Source organism: Lissotriton helveticus, chromosome 5_1 (genome assembly GCF_964261635.1).
Source record: "Lissotriton helveticus chromosome 5_1, aLisHel1.1, whole genome shotgun sequence".
NCBI classification, from domain to species: domain Eukaryota; kingdom Metazoa; phylum Chordata; class Amphibia; order Caudata; family Salamandridae; genus Lissotriton; species Lissotriton helveticus.
This window is the reverse complement of record NC_136065.1, coordinates 1,267,585,975-1,267,610,252: the sequence shown is the minus strand read 5'-3', so window position 1 is coordinate 1,267,610,252 and position 24,278 is coordinate 1,267,585,975.

Here is a 24,278-nt window from a genome sequence, read left to right as displayed (position 1 = left end):
CGGATGTTGAAGGCGCAACATTGTTGCACTTACATTCCGGACAAAAGTGTACAGCTCAAAAGATATGTGAAAAACATTACTAATTTGGAAAAGGAACTCAAACCACTCGAGGTTGACAGTGCCTGGAAGAGACTGGTTGATGGTCTCTCCAATGTAGGTCATTGGTTTGCTAGTTTAGGTAAAAGCTTATTGTTAAAGGTACTGATGCCAATTGGAGTGATAGGTCTTATCCTATTTCTCATATTCGTCTGTTGCAAATGTCGCAAACACCGAAAGAAATACCAAGTGAATGCAAGAGGAGTGAAACGAAGTGCGGATGAACTTGAATTGGAAGAAATGAATAATAAAATTTATAAAAAGGTGAAAAATTCTCACCCTACTTTAACTGAGAAAGAGAAGCTGAACCGCTTGTTGGAAGAGATAGAAATGTACAAGGTGTGAAAGAAAGTTGGAATCTGGTTCCATTTTTTGTGATGATAGTAAATATCATCAAAGAGGGGATTGATAGAGCAAGATTTCGCATCGCGACTTGCTCGATTCATGAACCTCGAAACCGTTGTAACCTCGTAACGAATTGTATGTTTTACTAATATCTTTTATTTTCGATACATATATATATGATAGAGAAGCTTGCCTATGTGTTTTACTAATACGATTAATCTGTGTTTTAAAAATGGCCGCTGCTTGACTTTCCTCTTCTGCGCATGCGTCAGTCACACTCACGTGACTACACTTAGAGATAGTTTTGGAGGGAAAGGGTGCGCATGCGTAACAGCCACAAAATGGCGCACATTTGTATTAACGTGCTGAAGCTTTGTGCTGCTGCTCTTGTGAAATTATTCGTTGCACTTATCACTAATGCATAGTATATTTTTATAATGATAAACCTGTAGTGTGAAATCATGACATGTAATACATTCATTTATTTTTTGTACTAATTTGTTTTCGCTTACTTTTCATGTATCCTCGGCACTGAGGGGTGAATGGGGATGGGGAGTCCATCTTGGAGGGTACTTCTGCGCAGAATCGATCAATGGTGAAGATGGCATTGAAACCAAGCCAAAGAAGGTCGATGCCAGAGCCTGCCTGGGAATATGCACCTTCACCCAGCAAGAGCATCATGATTGTATTCTAATTGTTTCAAATTGTAATCTTCCCATTGTATTCTGTGCGACCTCTCGTGGGAACCCCTAATCTTGCTAGGCGGCACCTTAACATGCAAATTAGGCCTTAGAATAGTCTGTTCTGATTGGTGTGTTAACCAAATCCTACTTTAGGACCAATCGAAATTTGGGGATTCTGACACTTTGCAACATTGGGGGGTGGTACACTGACCCAAAAGAGTATATCTAGCCTAGGTTTAGCTAGAGAAATTGTCCGACTTGTCTGAATAGCTGACTTGTCACTGACCCAACGCACTCAATAGGTGACTTGATACAGAGGTGCTGCGGAGCTCTCTGTCCGAAATCTGACCATAGACTCTGAAGGTTTTACTGAACCTTAAGTGCTGGCAGAGCACTTTGCTGGGGAATTCGCTGACCCAATCGGGGTCCTGACTGATAGCTGCAGAGAGGGTGGAGCGCAGGCGTTGCTTCCGAACTGCGGGTGCTGGTCGTATCCTGGTGGTCCTGTCCTGATCCGAATCTGGGTTTCCTGTCCTGTCCTGGGGTGTCCATTCTGCACCTGCTGTCCCACTGAGCGTTATCCTTCCTTGAGGGTTTTCCTGTCCTTAACTGACCCGTGGCCAGGGTTGGTTTTCACACCAGTCTAGGTAAATATTGCTCTGAAATTCTTAAACTGCACCTTTCTATTTTTCTGTCTTTGCTTCAATAAAGACATACCTTTGCACGTGATAATTTTCCATGCTTTCTCCTGCAACCATTGCATTTCATAAAGTCATTTGCATTTGATTTCATAACGTGTTCCTATGTTACCCTACCTTTTAGAAATCATTTTCTGTATTGCAGTTTGCAACTTCCTGATATGGTCTTGGTTTTTCTCTCGTAAAACTGACTAAAGTAACTCAGATTTATAGCGTGTTCATCTTGCCCCTTATCTTAGTTTTCCTCTCACTTAGCGGGTTCCCTGTCGCAATAGCATTCTCTTGATAAAACATGTATGACTGCCCTTTATTTGAATTTAAGATAAACTTTCAAAACTTCCAGTTGTCCGTGGTCATTTCATAAAAGTAAAGTCATATTTTGAATGGTGTATTTTGCTGCCTTTCCTTTTACAGATAGCTCCCTGACCCATCGTGGTCATAGGTACCCATAACGGTGGATGGTAAGTTGGGTACACTGAAAATAAATCGAAAAGGAACTCACAATTATTGGTAGTAGATTGTGTGGTCACCTGATCAATGTATATGATAAAGTAAAGTATATGGGCCCGAAGCCAGAAGTGGCGAAATTATTGGTCGGGTGACCCGCGATCTCTAGCAACATCATCCAGTGAATGTGTGTTTCTGAAAAGTAAAAATATGTTTTATATATTGAAAAATGAGTGGATGTATGAGTGTCTGGATGAAGGATTTAGTAGGTGTGTGACTGACTGTATGAGTGAGTGATTAAATGTGTCTTACTGAATGCATTGGTTAGTGTCTAATCTGTTTGAATGTGTGCATCAGTATGTCTGTTGTTGTGTAAGCTGCTGCATGTGTTGATCAGTAGCTATATGAGTGTCTATATGAGTTATTGATTGGTTGCTCAAGTATTTGTATGTGAGGGTGAGTGAGTGTGTGGGTGACTGGGAGGTGTGTGACTCTATGCATAGATCTGTGAGCAGTTGATTCACTTGGTATATGGGTTCAAGAGTGCATGTGAAAACAACTGAATAGGCGGTTGACTGTGTGCATGGGTGTGTTGGTGAGTGAATGGATATCTCACTGCTACATGTGCAAGTAAGTACATATGTAAAATACAGTGCATGTGAGAGTTGGCATATATAAATGACTATACATGAGAGCCTGTGATTGCGTAAGTGACTGTATGGATCAATGTGTACTTGTATCAGTGATTGTAAGAGAGAGTAAGTATGTGTTAGTCTATGTTTGAATAAGTAAGGTTTTGTGTTTATAACTGTATAGATGAGGAAATGGGAGTGTGATTGATTCTTTTCATTACTGAGTAGATTAGAGAGTAACTCCATGGATGAGTGGCACTGTGTGAATGTCTGTATAGGTGTATGAGTGCATATGATAGCGTTGTATTGATGAGTGACTGTATGTATGAGTGATTGTATGGGTGAATGAGTGGATGTGTGTGTAGACTTATGAATCAGTGAGTGTGTATGTAGTAAGTGGTATTGCTGTGTCAATGGTTTCAGGAATGGTAGTCTGTATTGAACACTGGATGTATAAAAGGTTAGATTAGAGTGTGAGGAGGTGCATCGTATTATCACATGGATAATGTCATCATTGATGTCATCAGTGATGTCATTTGAGATGTCATCAGTGATGCCATCAGTGATGTCACTGACCATGTCATGAATGATGTAATATGTGACATCATCAGCAGTGGATTGTGGGCACGCGAGTTATAGTGAGTCCAACTAACTATAACGTGGGAATTTCAATGGTTTTGTATGAGTAAAATGTTCAGCTAACTATAACTGGTGTGAAACCTATGTTTTTTTCAGTGAATTTCAAAGGTTTTTTAAATGCTAATTCCTAACTATAACGATTGTGAAACCTATGTTTTTTTTAGTGAATTTCAAAGGTTTTTTAAATGCTAATTCCTAACTATAACGATTGTGAAACCTATGGTTTTTTCAGTGAATTTCAAAGGTTTTTTTAAAAGTTAATTCCTTTGTATATCGACTTTGTTACCTACGATTTTTTTGTTATTAGCTGTTTTTTATAACTATTAATTATAATTATTTTTTTTAAAACAAAATTATTTGTTCACTGTATTTTTCTTTTTTTTAATCATTTTTTCCTGGTGCGCTCAGGGTGCGCGCACCGGTAAGCTTACACGTATCATTTTGACTTGGAGCGCTCAGGGTGCGCGCACCGGTAAGCTCGCCCGAGAGCGCAGCGAGAGCGCTATTTCTGCGTTCGTAAAATATGTATGAAAACTAAATAATAATGCAAGACATTCAGTACCATGCTTATAAAAGTAGTATTTTTGATTTTCCGAATGAAAATGATTTTGCATTTCCATAAAGCTACCAAAACACAGGCACGCCGCGTAAGCGCCCCCGGAAGTGCCTACGTTCGCGCCGCGTAAGGGCCCCCGGAAGTGCTCCGGTGCGCGCAGCGTAAGCGTGCCAAGTCATGTGATTGATTCTTTGTAGGACTGACTAGGTGTGTGAGTAACTCCATGAATGAGTGGCAGTGTGTGAGTGTCTGTATAGGTGTATGAGTGCATATAATAGTGTTGTATTGATGAGTGACTGTATGTATGAGTGATTGTATGGGTGAATGAGTGGATGTGTGTGTAGACTTAGGAATCAGTGAGTGCGTATGTAGTAACTGGCATTGGTGTGTCAATGGTTTCTAGAATGGTAGTCTGTATGTAACACTGGGTGTATCAAAGGTTACATTAGAGTGTGAGGAGGTGCATCGTATTATCACATCAATGATGTCATCAGTGATGTCATTTGAGATGTCATCAGTGATGTCATCAGTGATGTCATTTGAGATGTCATCAGTGATGTCACTGACCATGTCATGAATGATGTAATATGTGACATCATCAGCAGTGGATTGCGGGCACGCGAGTTATAGTGAGTCCAACTAACTATAACGTGGGAATTTCAATGGTTTTGTATTAGTAAAATGTCCAGCTAACTATAACTGGTGTGAAACCTATGGTTTTTTCAGTGAATTTCAAAGTTTTTTTAAATGCTAATTCCTAACTATAACGAGTGTTAAACCTATGTTTTTTTCAGTGAATTTCAAAGGTTTTTTAAAAGCTAATTCCTAACTATAACGATTGTGAAACCTCTGTTTTTTTCAGTGAATTTCAAAGGTTTTTTAAAAGCAAATTATTTTGTATATCGAGTTTGTAACCTACGATTTTTAGTGTTTTTTTTTATTAGCTGTTTTTTATAACTATGAATTATTATTATTCTTTATTTTTTTTATTATTTGTTCAATGTATTTTCTTTTTTTTTAATCATTTTTTCCTGGGGCGCTCAGGGTGCGCGCACCAGTAAGCTTACCCATATTATTTTGTCTTGGAGCGCTCAGGGTGCGCGCACCGGTAAGCACTCCAGAGAGCGCAGCGAGAGCGCTATTTCTGCATTCGTTAAAAAAATATGTATCAAAACTAAATAATAATGCAAGACGTTCAGTACCATACTTATAAGAGTAGTATTTTTGATTTTCAGAATGGCTGATTTATAGGGTGTGAGCGTGACAGAAGAGAAGTGAGAGACTAAGGGGACGGAGCGAATGAGACTAACAGAGAGAGAATGAGGGAAGGGGAGTGTAGAACTAAGAGGACAGAGGGAGAAAGAGAAGGAGTTAGTGAAGTGGAGTAAAGAGAGTAAGGGAAGGGAAAAGTGTGAAGGAGCGAAAGAAATGAAGAGACAGGAAGGAAAGTAAAGGAGAAGGTTTGAAAGAAGGTGAGTGTGGGAGTATAGCTGAGTTATAGGGAGTGAGTGTGACAGAAGAGGTGTGAGAGACTAAGGGGACGGAGAGAATGAGGCTAACAGAAAGAGAATGAGGGAAGGGGAGTGTAGAACTAAGAGGACAGAGGGAGTAAAACAAGGAGTTAGTAAAGTGTAGTAAGAAGAGTAAAGGAAGGGAAAAGAGTGAAGGAGTGAAAGAAGGGAAGAGAGAGGAAGAAAAGTAAAGGAGAAGGTCTGAAAGAAGGTGAGTGTGGGAGCATGGCTGAGTTATAGGCAGTGAGCGTGTTAGAAGAGGAGTGAGAGACTAAGAGGACAGAGACAATGAGGCTAACAGAGAGAGAATGAGGGAAAGGGAGTGTACAACTAAGAGGACAAAGGCAGTAAGAGAAAGAGTTACTGTAGTGGAGTAAGGACAGTTAGAGAAGGGAAAAGAGTGAAGGAGTGAAAGAAGGGAAGAGAGAGAAAGGAAAGTGAAGGAGACGGTCTGAAAGAAGTTGAGTGTGGGAGTATGTCTGAGTTATACGGAGTGAGTGTGATAGAAGAGGACTGAGAGACTAAGGGGACGGAAAGAATGAGGCTAACAGAGAGAGAATGAGGGAAGGGGAGTATAGAACTAAGAGGACACAGGAGTAAGAGAAGGAGTTAGTGAAGTGGAGTAAGGAAAGTAAGAAAAGGGAAAAGAGTGAAGGAGCGAAGGAAGGGAAGAGAGAGGAAGGGAAGTAAAGGAGAAGGTTTGAAAGAAGGTGACTGTGGGAGTATGGCTGAGTTATAGGGAGTGAGCGTGACAGAAGAGGAGTGAGAGACTAAAGGGACGGAGAGAATGAGGCTAACAGAGAGAGAATGACGGAAGAGGAGTGTAGAGCTAAGAGGACAGAGGGAGAAAGAGAAGGAGTTAGTGAAGTGGAGTAAAGAGAGTAAGGGAAGGGAAAAGTGTGAAGGAGCGAAAGAAATGAAGAGACAGGAAGGAAAGTAAAGGAGAAGGTTTGGAAGAAGGTGAGTGTGGGAGAGTAGCTGAGTTATAGGGAGTGATTGCGACAGAAGAGGTGTGAGAGACCAAGGGGACGGAGAGAATGAGGCTAACAGAAAGAGAATGATGGAAGGGGAGTGTAGAACTAAGAGGACAGAGGGAGAAAGAGAAGGAGTTAGTGAAATGGAGTTAGGAGAGTAAGGAAAGGGAAAAGAGTGAAGGAGCAAAAGAAGGGAAGAGACAGGATGGATAGTAAAGGAGAAGGTTTGAAATAACGTGAATGTGGGAGTGTAGCTGAGTTATAGGGAGTGAGTGTGACAGAAGAGGTTTTAGAGACAAAGGGGACGGAGAGAATGAGGCTAACAGAAAGAGAATGACGGAAGGGGAGTGTAGAACTAAGAGGACAGAGGGAGAAAGAGAAGGAGTTAGTGAAATGGAGTTAGGAGAGTAAGGAAAGGGAAAAGAGTGAAGGAGCAAAAGAAGGGAAGAGACAGGATGGATAGTAAAGGAGAAGGTTTGAAAGAACGTGAGTGTGGGAGTATGGCTGAATTATAGGGTGTGAGCATGACAGAAGAGGAGTGAGAGACTAAGGGGATGGAGAGAATTAGGCTAACAGAGAGAGAATGAGGGAAGGGGAGTGTAGAACTAAGAGGACAGAGGGAGTAAAACAAGGAGTTAGTAAAGTGTAGTAAGAAGAGTAAGGGAAGGGAAAAGAGTGAAGGAGTGAAAGAAGGGAAGAGAGAGGAAGAAAAGTAAAGGAGAAGGTCTGAAAGAAGGTGAGTGTGGGAGTATGGCTGAGTTATAGGCAGTGAGCATGATAGAAGAGGAGTGAGAGACTAAGAGGACAGAGACAATGAGGCTAACAGAGAGAGAATGAGTGAAAGGGAGTGTACAACTAAGAGGACAGAGGCAGTAAGAGAAAGAGTTACTGTAGTGGAGTAAGGACAGTTAGAGAAGGGAAAAGAGTGAAGGAGTGAAAGAAGGGAAGAGAGAGAAAGGAAAGTGAAGGAGACAGTCTGAAAGAAGTTGAGTGTGGGAGTATGTCTGAGTTATGCGGAGTGAGTGTGACAGAAGAGGACTGAGAGACTAAGGGGACGGAAAGAATGAGGCTAACAGAAAGAGAATGAGGGAAGGGGAGTATAGAACTAAGAGGACAGAGGGAGTAAGAGAAGGAGTTAGTGAAGTGGAGTAAGGAAAGTAAGGAAAGGGAAAAGAGTGAAGGAGCGAAGGAAGGGAAGAGAGAGGAAGGGAAGTAAAGGAGAAGGTTTGAAAGAAGGTGACTCTGGGAGTATGGCTGAGTTATAGGGAGTGAGCGTGACAGAAGAGGAGTGAGAGACTAAAGGGACGGAGAGAATGAGGCTAACAGAGAGTGAATTACGGAAGGGGAGTGTAGAACTAAGAGGACAGAGGGAGAAAGAGAAGGAGTTAGTGAAGTGGAGTAAAGAGAGTAAGGGAAGGGAAAAGTGTGAAGGAGCGAAAGAAATGAAGAGACAGGAAGGAAAGTAAAGGAGAAGGTTTGAAAGAAGGTGAGTGTGGGAGTGTAGCTGAGTTATAGGGAGTGATTGTGACAAAAGAGGTGTGAGAGACTAAGGGGACAGAGAGAATGAGGCTAACAGAAAGAGAATGACGGAAGGGGAGTGTAGAGCTAAGAGGACAGAGCGAGAAAGAGAAGGAGTTAGTGAAATGGAGTTAGGAGAGTAAGGAAAGGGAAAAGAGTGAAGGAGCAAAAGAAGGGAAGAGACAGGATGGATAGTAAAGGAGAAGGTTTGAAAGAACGTGAGTGTGGGAATATGGCTGAATTATTGGGTGTGAGCATGACAGAAGAGGAGTAAGAGACTAAGGGGATGGAGAGAATGAGGCTAACAGAGAGAGAATGAGGGAAGGGGAGTGTAGAACTAAGAGGAAAGAGGAAGTAAAACAAGGAGTTAGTAAAGTGTAGTAAGAAGAGTAAGGGAAGGGAAAAGAGTGAAGGAGTGAAAGAAGGAAGAGAGAGGAAGAAAAGTAAAGGAGAAGGTCTGAAAGAAGGTGAGTGTGGGAGTATGGCTGAGTTATAGGCAGTGAGCGTGATAGAAGAGGAGTGAGAGACTAAGAGGACAGAGACAATGAGGCTAACAGAGAGAGAATGAGGGAAAGGGAGTGTACAACTAAGAGGACAGACCCAGTAAGAGAAAGAGTTACTGTAGTGGAGTAAGGACAGTTAGAGAAGGGAAAAGAGTGAAGGAGTGAAAGAAGGGAAGAGAGAGAAAGGAAAGTGAAGAAGACGGTCTGAAAGAAGTTGAGTGTGGGAGTATGTCTGAGTTATACGGAGTGAGTGTGACAGAAGAGGACTGAGAGACTAAGGTGACGGAAAGAATGAGGCTCACAGAGAGAGAATGAGGGAAGGGGAGTATAGAACTAAGAGGACAGAGGGAGTAAGAGAAGGAGTTAGTGAAGTGGAGTAAGGAAAGTAAGGAAAGGGAAAAGAGTGAAGGAGCGAAGGAAGGGAAGAGAGAGGAAGGGAAGTAAAGGAGAAGGTTTGAAAGAAGGTGACTGTGGGAGTATGGCTGAGTTATAGGGAGTGAGCGTGACAGAAGAGGAGTGAGAGACTAAAGGGACGGAGAGAATGAGGCTAACAGAGAGAGAATGACGGAAGGGGAGTGTAGAACTAAGAGGACAGAGAGAGAAAGAGAAGGAGTTAGTGAAATGGAGTTAGGAGAGTAAGGAAAGGGAAAAGAGTGAAGGAGCAAAAGAAGGGAAGAGACAGGATGGATAGTAAAGGAGAAGGTTTGAAAGAAGGTGAGTGTGGGAGTATGGCTGAATTATAGAGTGTGAGCGTGACAGAAGAGGAGTGAGAGACTAAGGGGATGGAGAGAATGAGGCTAACATGAGAGAATGAGGGAAGGGGAGTGTAGAACTAAGAGGATAGAGGGAGTAAAACAAGGAGTTAGTGAAGTGGAGTAAGGAGAGTAGGGGAAGGGAAAAGAGTGAAGGAGTGAAGGAAGGGAAGAGAGAGGAAGGAAAGTAAAGGCAAAGGTCTGAAAAAAGGTGAGTGTGGGAGTATGGCTCAGTTATAGGGAGTGAGTGTGATAGAAGAGGAGTGAGAGACTAAAGGGACGGAGAGAATGGGGGTAACAGAGAGAGAATGAGGGAAGGGGACTGTAGAAGTAAGAGGACAGAGGGAGTAAGAGAAGGAATTAGTGAAGTGGAGTAAGGGGAGTAAAGGAAGGGAAAAGAGTGAAGAAGGAGCGAAGGATGGGAAGAGAGAGGTAGGAAAGTAAAGGAGAAGGTTTGAAAGAATGTGAGTGTGGGAATATGGCTGAATTATAGGGTGTGAGCATGACAGAAGAGGAGTGAGAAACTAAGGGGATGGAGAGAATGAGGCTAACAGAGAGAGAATGAGGGAAGGGGAGTGTAGAACTAAGAGGACAGAGGAAGTAAAACAAGGAGTTAGTAAAGTGTAGTAAGAAGACTAAGGGAAGGGAAAAGAGTGAAGGAGTGAAAGAAGGAAGAGAGAGGAAGAAAAGTAAAGGAGAAGGTCTGAAAGAAGGTGAGTGTGGGAGTATGGCTGAGTTATAGGCAGTGAGCATGATAGAAGAGGAGTGAGAGACTAAGAGGACAGAGACAATGAGGCTAACAGAGAGAGAATGAGGGAAAGGGAGTGTACAACTAAGAGGACAGACGCAGTAAGAGAAAGAGTTACTGTAGTGGAGTAAGGACAGTTAGAGAAGGGAAAAGAGTGAAGGAGTGAAAGAAGGGAAGAGAGAGAAAGGAAAGTGAAGGAGACAGTCTGAAGGAAGTTGAGTGTGGGAGTATGTCTGAGTTATACGGAGTGAGTGTGACAGAAGAGGACTGAGAGACTAAGGTGATGGAAAGAATGAGGCTAACAGAGAGAGAATGAGGGAAGGGGAGTATAGAACTAAGAGGACAGAGGGAGTCAGAGAAGGAGTTAGTGAAGTGGAGTAAGGAAAGTAAGGAAAGGGAAAAGAGTGAAGGAGCGAAGGAAGGGAAGAGAGAGGAAGGGAAGTAAAGGAGAAGGTTTGAAAGAAGGTGACTGTGGGAGTACGGCTGAGTTATAGGGAGTGAGCGTGACAGAAGAGGAGTGAGAGACTAAAGGGACGGAGAGAATGAGGCTAACAGAGAGAGAATGACGGAAGGGGAGTGTAGAACTAAGAGGACAGAGAGAGAAAGAGAAGGAGTTAGTGAAATGGAGTTAGGAGAGTAAGGAAAGGGAAAAGAGTGAAGGAGCAAAAGAAGGGAAGAGACAGGATGGATAGTAAAGGAGAAGGTTTGAAAGAAGGTGAGTGTGGGAGTATGGCTGAATTATAGAGTGTGAGCGTGACAGAAGAGGAGTGAGAGACTAAGGGATGGAGAGAATGAGGCTAACAGAGAGAGAATGAGGGAAGGGGAGTGTAGAACTAAGAGGATAGAGGGAGTAAAACTAGGAGTTAGTGAAGTGGAGTAAGGAGAGTAGGGGAAGGGAAAAGAGTGAAGGAGTGAAGGAAAGGAAGAGAGAGGAAGGAAAGTAAAGGCGAAGGTCTGAAAGAAGGTGAGTGTGGGAGTATGGCTCAGTTATAGGGAGTGAGTGTGATAGAAGAGGAGTGAGAGACTAAAGGGACGGAGAGAATGGGGGTAACAGAGAGAGAATGAGGGAAGGGGACTGTAGAAGTAAGAGGACAGAGGGAGTAAGAGAAGGAATTAGTGAAGTGGAGTAAGGGGAGTAAAGGAAGGGAAAAGAGTGAAGAAGGAGCGAAGGATGGGAAGAGAGAGGAAGGAAAGTTAAGGAGAAGGTCTGAAAGAACGTGAGTGTGGGATTATGGCTGAGTTATAGGGAGTGTGCGTGACAGAAGAGGAGTAAGAGACTAGGGGGACGGAGAGAATGAGGGTAAAAGAGAAAGAATGAGAGAAGGGGAGTGTAGAACTAAGAGGACAGAGGGAGTAAGAGAAGGAGTTAGTACAGTGGAGTAAGGAAAGTAAGGGAAGGGAAAAGAGTGAAGGAGTGAAAGAAGGGAAGAGAGAGGAAGAAAAGTAAAGGAGAAAGTCTAAAAGAAGGTGAGTGTGGGAGTATGGCTGAGTTATAGGCAGTGAGCGTGATAGAAGAGGAATGAGAGACTAAGAGGACAGAGACAATGAGACTAACAGAGAGAGAATGTGGGAAAGGAAGTGTAGAACTAAGAGGACAGAGGGAGTAAAAGAAAGAGTTACTGAAGTGGAGTAAGGAAAGTAAGGAAAGGGAAAAGAGTGAAGGAGCGAAGGAAGGGAAGATAGAGGAAGGGAAGTAAAGGAGAAGGTTTGAAAGAAGGTGACTGTGGGAGTATGGCTGAGTTATAGGGAGTGAGCGTGACAGAAGAGGAGTGAGAGACTAAAGGGACGGAGAGAATGAGGCTAACAGAGAGAGAATGAGGGAAGGGGAGTGTAGAAGTAAGAGGACAGAGGGAGTAAGAGAAGGAATTAGTGAAGTGGAGTAAGGAGAGTAAGGGAAGGGAAAACAGTGAAGGAGTGAAGGAAGGGAAGAGAGAGGAAAGAAAGTAAAGGAGAAAATCTGAAAGAAGGTGAGTGTGGGAGTATGGCTCAGTTATAGGGAGTGAGTGTGATAGAAGAGGAGTGAGAGACTAAGAGGACGGAGAGAATGGGGTTAACAGAGAGAGAGTGAGAGAAGGGGAGTGAGGAGTAAGTTAGAGGACAGAGGGATTGAGAGAAGGAGTTACTGAAGTGGAGTAAGGGGAGTAAGGGAAGGGAAAAGAGTGAAGGAGCGAAGGATGGGTAGAGAGAGGAAGGAAAGTAAAGGAAAAGGTCTGAAAGAAGGTGAGTGTAGGAGTATGGCTGAGTTGTAGGCAGTGAGCGTGACAGAAGAGGAGTGAGAGACTAAGGGGACGGAGAGAATGAGACTAACAGAGAGAGATTGAGGGAAGGGGAGTGTAGAACAAAGAGGACAGAGGAAGAAAGAGAAGGAGTTAATGAAGTGGAGTAAGAAACTGCACATTTTAATTGGTTGTACTTTGGAACACTTTGAAAGTCACATAACATTCACCCATCGCCCCAGTGCTCATTCCCCTGTTACCAATGTAACTCCCTCCTCACCCAGCACACAGTTCAGAAGTTCATCATACTATGTTGCAAAAAAATGCAGCAAGGGCGTTTGACCTCTCAATGTACCAGCTAATCATGTGCAATGTTTCTTGAAATGACTTTTCCTCAACCATTGAAATGACTTCTTTAAAAAAAAAAGCATGCACCCTAATTTTCAGTGCTGAATTTTTAGAAAGCACCAATCATTTTTTGTTTTTCAAGTGCACTGAATCTCAACCACGTTTTTACATAACTCCTACTTTCAAACTGCCATTTCATTTCCACAACTCATCTGAATACAAGCACATCTACCTTCAAGATGCCAAAAGTCTGATTTGTGGGTCATAGCTTTGTCCACTGGAGTCAAAAATACGCAGCTAACAGAGGTATTTACAACCTTGATTTACCAAATGTGGACATTGTATGGATTGGACAGAGAGGATTGAGAGGTCACCAATTGATACCATTGGTAAAATCCTTTATGCATCTACCACACCCTGACCTCATAATTGTGCACTGTGGTGGAAATGACTTATGCACTTTGACTGGGGTAGGTCTGGAAATGCTTTTAAAGGACATCTTTGGGCAATTGATGTCACTTTTTCCAAAAACTGCCTTGGTATTTTCTAATATATGCCAAAGACAAAAATGGAACTGGTCCAACCAATTTTGTCCACAGATTGAAAAAGCAAGGAAACATGTGAATAAATCTGTTTCTGCTTTCCTGAGAGACTATGGTATGGGTTCCATTTACCACAACAACTTGCGTTACAACATGCAAGACATCTATAGGAGAGATGGTGTGCATTTTACAGAAGAGGGGAATAGAGTTTTCCTCTTGAATATAAGACTCTGCATTGGTACCTACTGTCGGGATCGAAAGCAGCACAAGAATAAATAATCGCCACTAACCTTGTTCTGATGGCCAGCAGAAACGATGTCTGATGCTAAGCCCCCAGTCCCACCCAGACACGAGTCCAACTGTGGAATACTGACCCTCTGTGTGACTTCGTGCCAAGGGGGGAAAAGTGGATGTGGATAAAATAATAAATGGCCTGTGGTGGTCTTCTGTGGGGTCCCTCAATACTCAGGCCTATGGACTGCGTGGTATCAGAAGGAGTATCCTCACTGCATAGGGGAAACAACAAACGGAAGGATTAACATCAATCCTCTGATAAACTACAACAAAGTCCAGAAACCTTCTTTACTACTCACCAGCAGTAACCCAACCCAAACTTGTAATTTCGGTTCTTTGCACTACTGTAGACGTGCCAAACGGGGAAGTAGTGGTTGGCGCGTAAACAAAGTTCTGAATTCATATTCCTTCTCAAGGACAGTCTATGTGTGCCACCGGTTAACAGAATATCAGGAGCGCACTGTAAATGCAGTTCATCAAGAGTTACGTTATTTTGTTGTTTAGTGCACAACACAAGTTCAGTAATAAATGTCTGTTTATAATTCTCCTCTGCGAAGTACTCAGCAAGAAAACATTTCATCCGATTAGGATTCCCCTGTTCACGTAACAATTGTCGTTGGGTATCTCTCAGGAACTTGAAGCCCAAACGTGACTCTTTCTAGTTCGGAAATGTATTTCAGCGAACGCGTCTTTAAACGTCAGACGCGTTCCCAAACAATAATTTCCCTTTCCCACAAATGCCGTGTAAACGCAGACCGCACGTTTAAACGACACCGCGGCTATCTATAAACAAGGTAAACAAGGGATTAATAAAGACACGAAGGAGGCGAGCCCGCACTCCTTCCGTATAGTACTTAACGCATTTGAGGACTGGCACACGAAATCCAGGAAACAAAGTCTGAAATGTTTATCCAGGTGCAGCAGGCTTCTATCTTCCAGCTGAAATCTGGCGGGGATCACCATCCGCCATCTCCAAACAATTCAGGTTGATTGACAAGCACCTTCCTCATGGGAGGGAGGTGCTTTTGTAAATTTCGCCCAGCAACTCCGTGTCTCTGCCCCTTAGCATGCTGGTAGTTGTAGTGCTTCCAGCCAAAATCCTTCATGCTATTTTGAATACACAAACAACAGGGGACCCTGGGATGATATGGCATGCGCCCTCGTGACCACGAAATCGCTACAGAACCCCCTCTAAAGGACTACCGACCCGGCGGTCGACCCGGCCTACCCGAATACAGGGAATGAAAATGTTCCACCAACTCCGGACAATTCAAATTACCCACGGGCTCCCACGTTCGCTCCTCAGGTCCATAGCCCTTCCACTCCACCAAATACTGCACCCTACCTCTAACCAACCGAGAGTCAAGGATGGCCTGCACCTCATACTCCTCCTGGCCATCTACCTCAATAGGAAGGGGTTTCTCAGGTAGTCTCATACTAAGAGGGCAGGGTTGAAGGAGTGAAACATGGAATACGGGATGGAGCTGCCACGAATCAGGAAGAGAGAGTTTCATCGCCACGGGATTGATAACCTCAACTATACTCTACGGACCCACATACCTTGGCTTCAATTTGGTAACCCCTTTGATATGGAGATTTTTTGTGGAGAGCCATACCTTATCCCCCACCTTGTAGTCAGGTTCTAAGGATCTTTTCCTGTCGGCAAAACGTTTCTGTGAGGACCGTGCAATAGCTAGACTGTGTTTTGCAGCTATAAGTACCGCTCTAAGATGTGCATGATGTTCATGTATACTGGGAACAGGAGAGCGAACAGGCCAATCGAACGGGAGAGAGTTGGGTGATAACCCTGAAGGCAAAAAAAAGGAGAACAACTCAGAGTAGTGTGCACAGCGTTGTTATAGGCAAATTCTGCCATCCATAACAATGTGGTCCATTCCATGCTGTTTTGCAGAGTCAAGCATCGGAGGTACTGTTCCAGCGTCTGGTTCAAACGTTCTGTTTTCCCATCTGTTTGGGGATGGTAGCTGGAGGAGAGTCGTGCGTCTATATTAAGAGTCTTACAAAGCACCCTCCAGAGCCGAGACGTGAACTGAGACCCCCTGTCAGTTATCAGAACACAAGGAATACCATGAGCCCTTACAATGTGCTGGAGAAACACCTCAGCCAGCTCCGCAGATGTGGGTACTCCTGTCAGCGGTACGAAATGTTCCCTCTTTGTCAGATGGTCTACAACAACCAAAATCACTGTCTTTCCTTCACAGGGTGGCATTTCAACTATGAAGTCCATTGATAGCGTATGCCAGGGTTGTGGAGGGATAGGCAAAGATCTGAGGAGTCCCACAGGTTTTACATGGATAGCCTTTCCTTGCGTACAAATAGCACAGTTCTTAATATATTGTCGTACATCATCTCTAACACAGGGCCACCAAAAGGAACGTTCCACACTGGCAATGGTTTTGTACGTACCCATGTGTCCCCCCAACATGGAATCATGGGTCCAAGCTAACGCTTGCTGACGCAATGCTTCTGTTGGAAGAAATAAAGCAGTGCCATGATAGGCAAGATCATCTTTTTCTGTGTGATGCTCCGGATCTTCCTGGACCCATTCCAACACATTCATATCTGCTAGAGCAATCTTCAACTCTTCCACGAAATCTTGTGAAGACAAAAGGGCTACTGATGGAGTTGAATCGCCCACTTCCGTTAATATGAATGGATGTTCGACGTCCTCTGATGCTCGCTGTTCTTCTGCTTCACCTATGCGGGAAAGGGCATCCGCCTTCCCGTTTTGTTGCCCAGGTTTATACTTGATGATGAAATCAAAGTCTGAAAAGAACAATATCCATCGTAATTGCCGGGGGGGTGAGTGCCTTGGCGGTCTTTAAAAACAACAGATTCCTGTGATCCGTGTAGATTTCTACTGTATGCACCGCACCCAGTAGATAATGACGCCATTCTTCACACGCTCTTTTTATAGCAAGGAGTTCTTTGTCTGAGATGGTATAATTACACTCCCAAGATGTAAGCTTTTTTGAGAAAAAGGCTACGGGATGGATTTGGCCAGTCACAGGATGACGTTGAGATAGCACACCTCCCACAGCATATTGAGATGCATCCGTTTCGAGTATGAAGGGCATCTGCGGATCAGGATGACGAAGGATCGGAGCCTGGGTGAATTGCTTTTTTAAAAACAGGAACGAACTTGCTGCCTCCTCACTCCAAGCAAAGGGGATGTTTTTCCTCAACAGGCGAGAGATCGGATGAATGATTTTAGAAAAATCCTTGATGAATCGCCTGTAGTAATTTGCGAAGCCAAGGAAGCTCTGCACCGATTTAACATTCTGAGGGGTGTTCCACTTTGTGATCGCATCCACCATGCTCGTATCCATTTGAAAACCCTGTGCATTAATCACATAACCAAGAAAAGAAACTTCCTGAGCATGGAGCAAGCATTTCTCAAGCTTTGCATAAAGCGAGTTCTGCTGTAGTTTGCCAAGCACGGTTTTCACATGGGTTACATGCTCCGTAAGGGTAGATGAATAAACCAAAATGTCATCTATATACACGACGCAAAAGGTTTCCAGACATCCTCGCAACACCTCGTCCATAAAAAACTGAAACGAGGCTGGGGCGTTACACAACCCAAAGGGCATCACCCTATATTCAAACAACCCAAATTCTGTTCGAAATGCCGTCTTCCACTCATCCCCTTTTTGGACCCTCACCAAATGATACGCTCCGCGAAGGTCGAGTTTGGTGAAAAAGCGGGCTCCTTTCAGCTGGTCCATGAGTACCGGTATTAAGGGGAGAGGGTATCGGTTCTTGATCGTCACATGATTAATAGCTCTATAATCAAGTCAAGTCAAGTCCACATTTGTATAGCGCACAATCACCCGTAAGGGTCTCTAGGCGCTGGGGGCCGTTGGGAAGATTAAGCGAGCTATTGCCCAGAGTCACATGGTGCTGGGCTAACCTGCCGCCGGAGCCGGGGATCGAACCGTGGTCCCCAGATTCCAGCGTCAGTCGCCCTGGCCGCGGCGCCACACCTCTCCCCAAGGTCTTAATTCGGCACAATCCTTCTTGGGGATGAAGAACATAGGGGAAGGGATGTATGACGTTATAACGCATACTATTACTCCGCAGACCATTACAACGTGACTTTTACTCCGCATACCGTTACAACGCATAGCGCCTTGGGGCGCTGGATAGTGGTAAGTATAATTTCTATTCCAACACCAGTCCCCGTGGACACTAGGGAAGGTGTTGGATAGAAAATTAAACTTATTCCCTATCCTACAGCGCCCCCCAGCGCAATGCGTTGTAACGGTATGCGGAGTAAAAGTCGCGTTGTAATGGTAGTGCGGAGTAAAAAATGCGTTGTAACAGGTGTATACCTAGGGGAAGAGGCTGGCGATGTTGAGTGTCTTATGAAGCCAGATGTAAGATTCTACTCAATATAAGATTTTAAATATTGTGTTTCTTTCTCGGTCAAAGCATAGACCCGACTACATGGAATGTCTGCTCCAGGCATAAGTTCTATTCGGCAGTCATATACCCGATGTGGAGGCAGATGGGTAGCTAGTTGTTTATCGAACACAGGAAGGTATTCTTTGTACTCCTCGGGAAGGACAGTAGCACAACAATAAAGTTCTTTAGCACATTCGGTCGCCAGACACACTGAGGGTGTAATGCCAGGGATGTTGGTAATAGGAGTGTCCTGATTACAGTGCTCCTTACAATAGTCGGATGACAAGGTAATGGTACGTGCCGCCCAACTGACTTTGGGATCATGAAGAGTCAACCACGGCATGCCCAATATAAGTCGAAATTGAGGAGCGTCAATAAGATCAAACTGGATATATTCCTGATGTTTTTGGTTAGTCTGCATTAACAGAGAACAGGTATGATAAGCCACAGGACCAGAGGACAAAATAGTTCCGTCCACTGCCTTCACCAACTCAGGTTTTTCTTTCTTTACACAGACATTTCCAATTCTCATGGCGTACTCTTGATCGATGTAATTTCCGGTAGCACCGGAGTCAAGCAATGCGTCGATATCCAAGGAATCTTGGGAAGTAACCCATAAAGTGACTTTGAGGTTCATGTGTGCTACAGCTGGATGTAACATATTAGCGAGCACAGGTGAGATCATGTGAGGTTGATAACCCAAGGCAGAGACCTCTTCCTAACCTGGGTTCTTTAGTTTTCCGCCTGTTTTTCGGTCTGTACGAGTGCTTGAACACGAGGCACAAAGGATCTTCCTGGTAGTGCATTCCTTGCTCTGCATTCCTTAATAAAATGTCCTCCTTTACCACAATACAGACATTGTTTCAATCTTCTTCTTTTCTCCTTTTCCTCCTGTGAAAGGGGACCACGTATACCACCTATCTGCATAGGCTCTGTTCCGTCAGATGTTTTGGAGCGGTCTTCTATTGGGCTTTTGATGCGAGGATAAAAAGAACGACCATCTCCTCTGTATTTATCCCCTTTTCGTTCAAGGAGTCTATGATCCAACTGGACCGTCAAATCTATAAGTTCTTCACATGTGTTGGGAAGCTGCACTACTTGTGCCAGGACGTCCTTCAGTTCCCCTCTCAATCCTTGATAAAATAGCGTGATTCTTTTACCAGGAGGCCAGTCGGTTTCTACCACTAGTCTATTGAAAGACGTAATATATGTCAGCAGGTCTTGAAAGCCTTGACGTAAGGTTAACAGTTCTCTGTCAAGGGTCATCATATGGGATTTTCGATCAAAAAGTTTCCGCAACTCCAAACAAAAATCAGGAAAGCTGTGCAACACAGGGTCATTTCTCTCCAACAAAGGTATAGTCCAGCTTGCGGCATTACCGCCCATATACGACATCATAAATGCCGTTTTTGCAGGATCATCATGAAACACCCCAGGTTTACATAGAAAATGTAACCTACACTGGTTTAAGAAAGTCTCAAACTTTCTGGGGTCCCCATAAAAGCGCTCCGGGGGAGCCAATGGAATACCCACATTTTGTATGACATGTACAGTATGGACAGGGTCAGTTGGGAGAGATGTGGAAGGGGGATTAACAGGAGGAGGAACAGAAAACCCACCCCCTTCTGCTCCTAAAGAGGGAGTGTGTATGGTTGAGACAGGAGATGGTAGCGTAGCTGGTTTCAAATATGGAGTCCCTGTACCCTTACGTGACAGTCCTGCTACCTCTCTACGCAAGGAGCCCACTTCCTTATACAACATCTGATTCCCAGTCCGTGATGTATGGACCTCTTGCTGCAAAGCTGCCAAGCTTTCCACCACATGACCTCCATATCCATCGTCTAAGCCGGCGTGTATTCTTGGGCTTGTCAATCTGTCGGGATCGAAAGCAGCACAAGAATAAATAATCGCCACTAACCTTGTTCTGATGGCCAGCAGAAACGATGTCTGATGCTAAGCCCCCAGTCCCGCCCAGACACGAGTCCAACAGTGGAATACTGACCCTCTGCGTGACTTCGTGCCAAGGGGGGAAAAGGGGATGTGGATAAAATAATAAACGGGCTGTGGTGGTCTTCTGTGGGGTCCCTCAATACTCAGGCCTATGCACTGCGTGGTATCAGAAGGAGTATCCTCACTGCATAGGGGAAACAACAAACGGAAGGATTAACATCAATCCTCTGATAAACTACAACAAAGTCCAGAAACCTTCTTTACTACTCACCAGCAGTAACCCAACCCAAACTTGTAATTTTGGTTCTTTGCACTACTGTAGACGTGTCAAACAGGGAAGTAGTGGTTGGCTCGTAAACAAAGTTCTGAATTCATATTCCTTCTCAAGGACAGTCTATGTGTGCCACCGGTTAACAGAATATCAGGAACGCACTGTAAATGCAGTTCATCAAGAGTTACGTTATTTTGTTGTTTAGCGCACAACACAAGTTCAAGAATGAATGTCTGTTTATAATTCTCCTCTGCGAAGTACTCAGCAAGAAAACATTTAATCCGATTAGGATTCCCCTGTTCACGTAACAATTGTCGGTCGGTATCGCTCAGGAACTTGAAGCCCAAACGTGACTCTTTCTAAATCTGAAATGTATTTCAGCGAACGCGTCTTTAAACGTCAGACGCGTTCCCAAACAATAATTTCCCTTTCCCACAAATGCCGTGTAAACGCAGACCGCGCGTTTAAACGACACCGAAGGAGGCGAGCCGCACTCCTTCCGTATAGTACTTAATGCATTTGAGGACTGGCACACGAAATCCAGGAAACAAAGTCTGAAATGTTTATCCAGGTGCAGCAGGCTTCTATCTTCCAGCTGAAATCCGGCGGGGATCACCATCCGCCATCTCCAAACAATTCAGGTTGATTGACAAGCACCTTCCTCATGGGAGGGAGGTGCTTTTGTAAATTCCGCTCAGCAACTCCGTGTCTCTGCCCCTTAGCATGCTGGTAGTTGTAGTGCTTCCAGCCAAAATCCTTCATGCAATGTTGAATACACAAACAACAGGGGACCCTGGGATGATATGGCATGCGCCCTCGTGACCACGAAATCGCTACACCTACTTGTAGGTACAAAAAACACCCACATAACACAACAGCTCTTTTCAGAGCTAACTTACCTCTAAACACTCTACATTATTTTTTTACTCTATTTTTTTACACTGTTTTTCCCTGTGGTGCGCTCAGGGTGCCCGTACCGGAAAGCGTACCCGGGAACGCACCCAGCGCTTACCCCGTGAAAATTTCAACAACAAAAAAAGTTTTTTTGCCCTTCAGGGTCCTTCTAGGCCCCCCTCAGAAAACCTAGGGGGTCAGAGGGTGTCTACTCTGCCCCCTTTTAATTATATCCCCCTTTCTTTTTCACCTCAGGTGTCTCGATTCTACCGAGATACAAGATGGCGCACTCTCCGGACTGTTTAGAATGTTGACAGACACCCGACAGCCAATCAGCTTTCCACTCGCGCACTCCCGTAGCGCGCCGGGTGCGCTCCCGGTGAGCGTACCGGTGAGCGCTCGGAGCGCGCCTATAGATATATATGTGTTTTTGAAGTTAATTTTCAAAAAAAACACTGGAGCAATTGCCACCAAATATAGCAAAGCCACATCTGCGTACCAGTCCCTACAATTTTGCCAAGTTTTGCGTAATTCCATTCAGCTGTTCGGGCTGTAGACTTGTCAGACTGTCCTATGGAAGTTAACATGGGGAAAACACTTTTTGGGACTCCCCTTTTTTCTCAACTCCGACTTCACGAATCCCCCCGAAGCTTTCAGGGAAGGAGCGGAGCGGAGCTGGCCAAAATTTTGGAAAATTGCACACAAATTCCTCAACCGCCGCCAGAGTTATTCCCAATAGAATGTTGCGGATTTCCTATGGTAGCCAATCCTAACTATAACTACCTACTGGCGACCGCCAGTAGGTAATATATATATATATATATATATATATATATATATATATATATATATATATATATATATATATATATTACCTACTGGCGGTCGCCAGTAGGTATATATAGTTAGGATTTTTTCTCTATGGGTTTTTTGAAAATTCTATGTCTAATAACTTTGGCGTTTGTGGACGGAATTGGCTGAAATTTTCAGGAAAATGGCACATTTTCTTTCTGAGCAGCCCTTGAAAATTTGGGGGGGGTTCGTCAAGGGGGGGCCGAGAAAAAAGGGGGGTCCCAAAACGTGTTTTTAACATTGAGTTTTCCATAGGGCGGTTGGCCTCACTTTTAGCCCGAACGGCTGAATGGATTTGCACGAAACTTGGCAAAATTGTAGGGACTGGTAGCCCGATGTGCCTTTTGTAGGTCTCAATATATGTGCTCCAGTGGATTTTGAGAAATTAACGTTTAAAAAAAGATATATATCTGTAACAGCGGACCAGGCAGCGCTCCGGTTCGCGTACTTTACGCGCAACGGAGCTTTGTGAAGCGAAGCTGATTGGTTCTCCGGCGTCTGTCAACATTCCAAAAAGTCCGTAGCGGCCGCCATCTTGTCTCTCGGTAGGATCGAGAGACAAGAGGAGGTCAAAACAAAGGGGGAAATAACTATAAGGGGGCATAGTAGATCCTCGCTGACCCCCTAGGTTTGATGTGGAGGTTTTAAAAGGGCCCCGCGGGGCAAAAAAAAATAATAATAATAATAATCGAACGGCTGAATGGATTTGCACGAAACTTGGCAAAATATTAGGGACTGGTAGCCCGATGTGCCTTTGCTAGGTCTCAATATATGTGCTCCAGTGGATTTTGAGAAATTAACGTTCAAAAAAAGATATATATCTGTAACAGCGCTCCGCTTCGCGTAACGGAGGTTTGCGAAGCTGATTGGTCATTCTGTCACTGGGCTATAGTTGGGCTACATCTGGCTGATATTTGGGCTACATTTGTTTTTTTGTGTGTCTGGCGGCCATCTTAGGGCTACATTGGGCTACATTGGGCTTCATTGGGCTACATTGGGCTACATTTGGGCTCCAACATATATATAGGCCAATGTAGCCCAATATATATTTTTCAAAGTTAATTTTCGTAAAAACCACTGGAGCATATATCTTGAGACATAGCAAAGGCACATCGGGCTACCAGTCCCTACAATTTTGCCAAGTTTCGTGGAAATCCATTCAGCCGTTCGAGCTAAAAGTGAGTCCAACCGCCCTATGGAAATGAAGGAAATGAATGGGTAATTTGTAATTAGCAAATAGCTAATCGCAAACTAGGAATGGTAAAGAATCGCTATTTATTCCTTAAAGTTCGCTATTTAGGAAATGCAAAAAACTTTGATGATACATATGGCGGTTCATCTCTAACAAGATAAGAAGCATAGGGATACATTTATGATGACTGGCGCATCACCAGGGATGTGTTAGTCATTCTGTGCCGCTGTTCCGTCACCTATGGTGTGCTGCATTTACAATGCGGCGCATCATGGGGCAAAAACAGCACAGATGCGTGATGTATCTGTGCCGTAAAGGTGGCGCATTGCTGGAGTTGTATCGCAAGTGTGATGAAGCTCCAGCAAGGGTCGGGGGTGCCCCTGTCGCAGGGTTTCTGTTCTCACACAGAACTGTGGACAGAGGATTGGAACCTCGGCGAATTAGGGTGTCCCAAAACTCACGTTAGTAATCAAAAACTCCTTAGCAAGCTAGGTACAGTGTCACATTGGATATAACAAACTCTCAATGTTTAGACAATCCAGAATATGAACTTATAGTACCTCAGGATACGTGGAACTCATGAACAGTCGGTCGTTATATATTTCTTAGAAACCAGAACATGGAGTTAAGAAGAACACATGTGTATTTGAAATGTTTATTTACTAATGCCGTCTTCTCAGGCGTAGTATCTTAGATAATAGAAGTACACATATTATCAGTAGCAAAATTACCAGCATAGTTACTAGTACATAAAAAGCGAATGGTGACAGTATGTTAACATGCAGTAAATGAATAAGAGTTAGCAACACTTATAAGCAGCCGCGGGCCGTGGAGGGAGTTACGGTGGGGCAGGGAGGCGGGGAGGGGGAGGGGCAAGGTAGAGAGGGCTCCACCCTGCTTCTCCCCCTCCCCGCCTCCCTGCCCCACCGTAACTCCCTCCACGGCCCGCGGCTGCTTATATCTCACCCTCCCTAATACACATATTATATTATTTGCTAAGAAGGTCTCTTTGTGTTGGTTTAGGGCGTGCCCATACTTTAGTGTCTTAGATTTGAAGGAATCACATCAGCATACACCAGCTCTCTCTTCATGTGAACCGCATCAACTGTTGTGTATGTGTGTTCGGCAAAGCAATATAAAACTCGCCTCATGCCCAGAATTGGCAGAAGTTGCACTTATGTTATGAGTA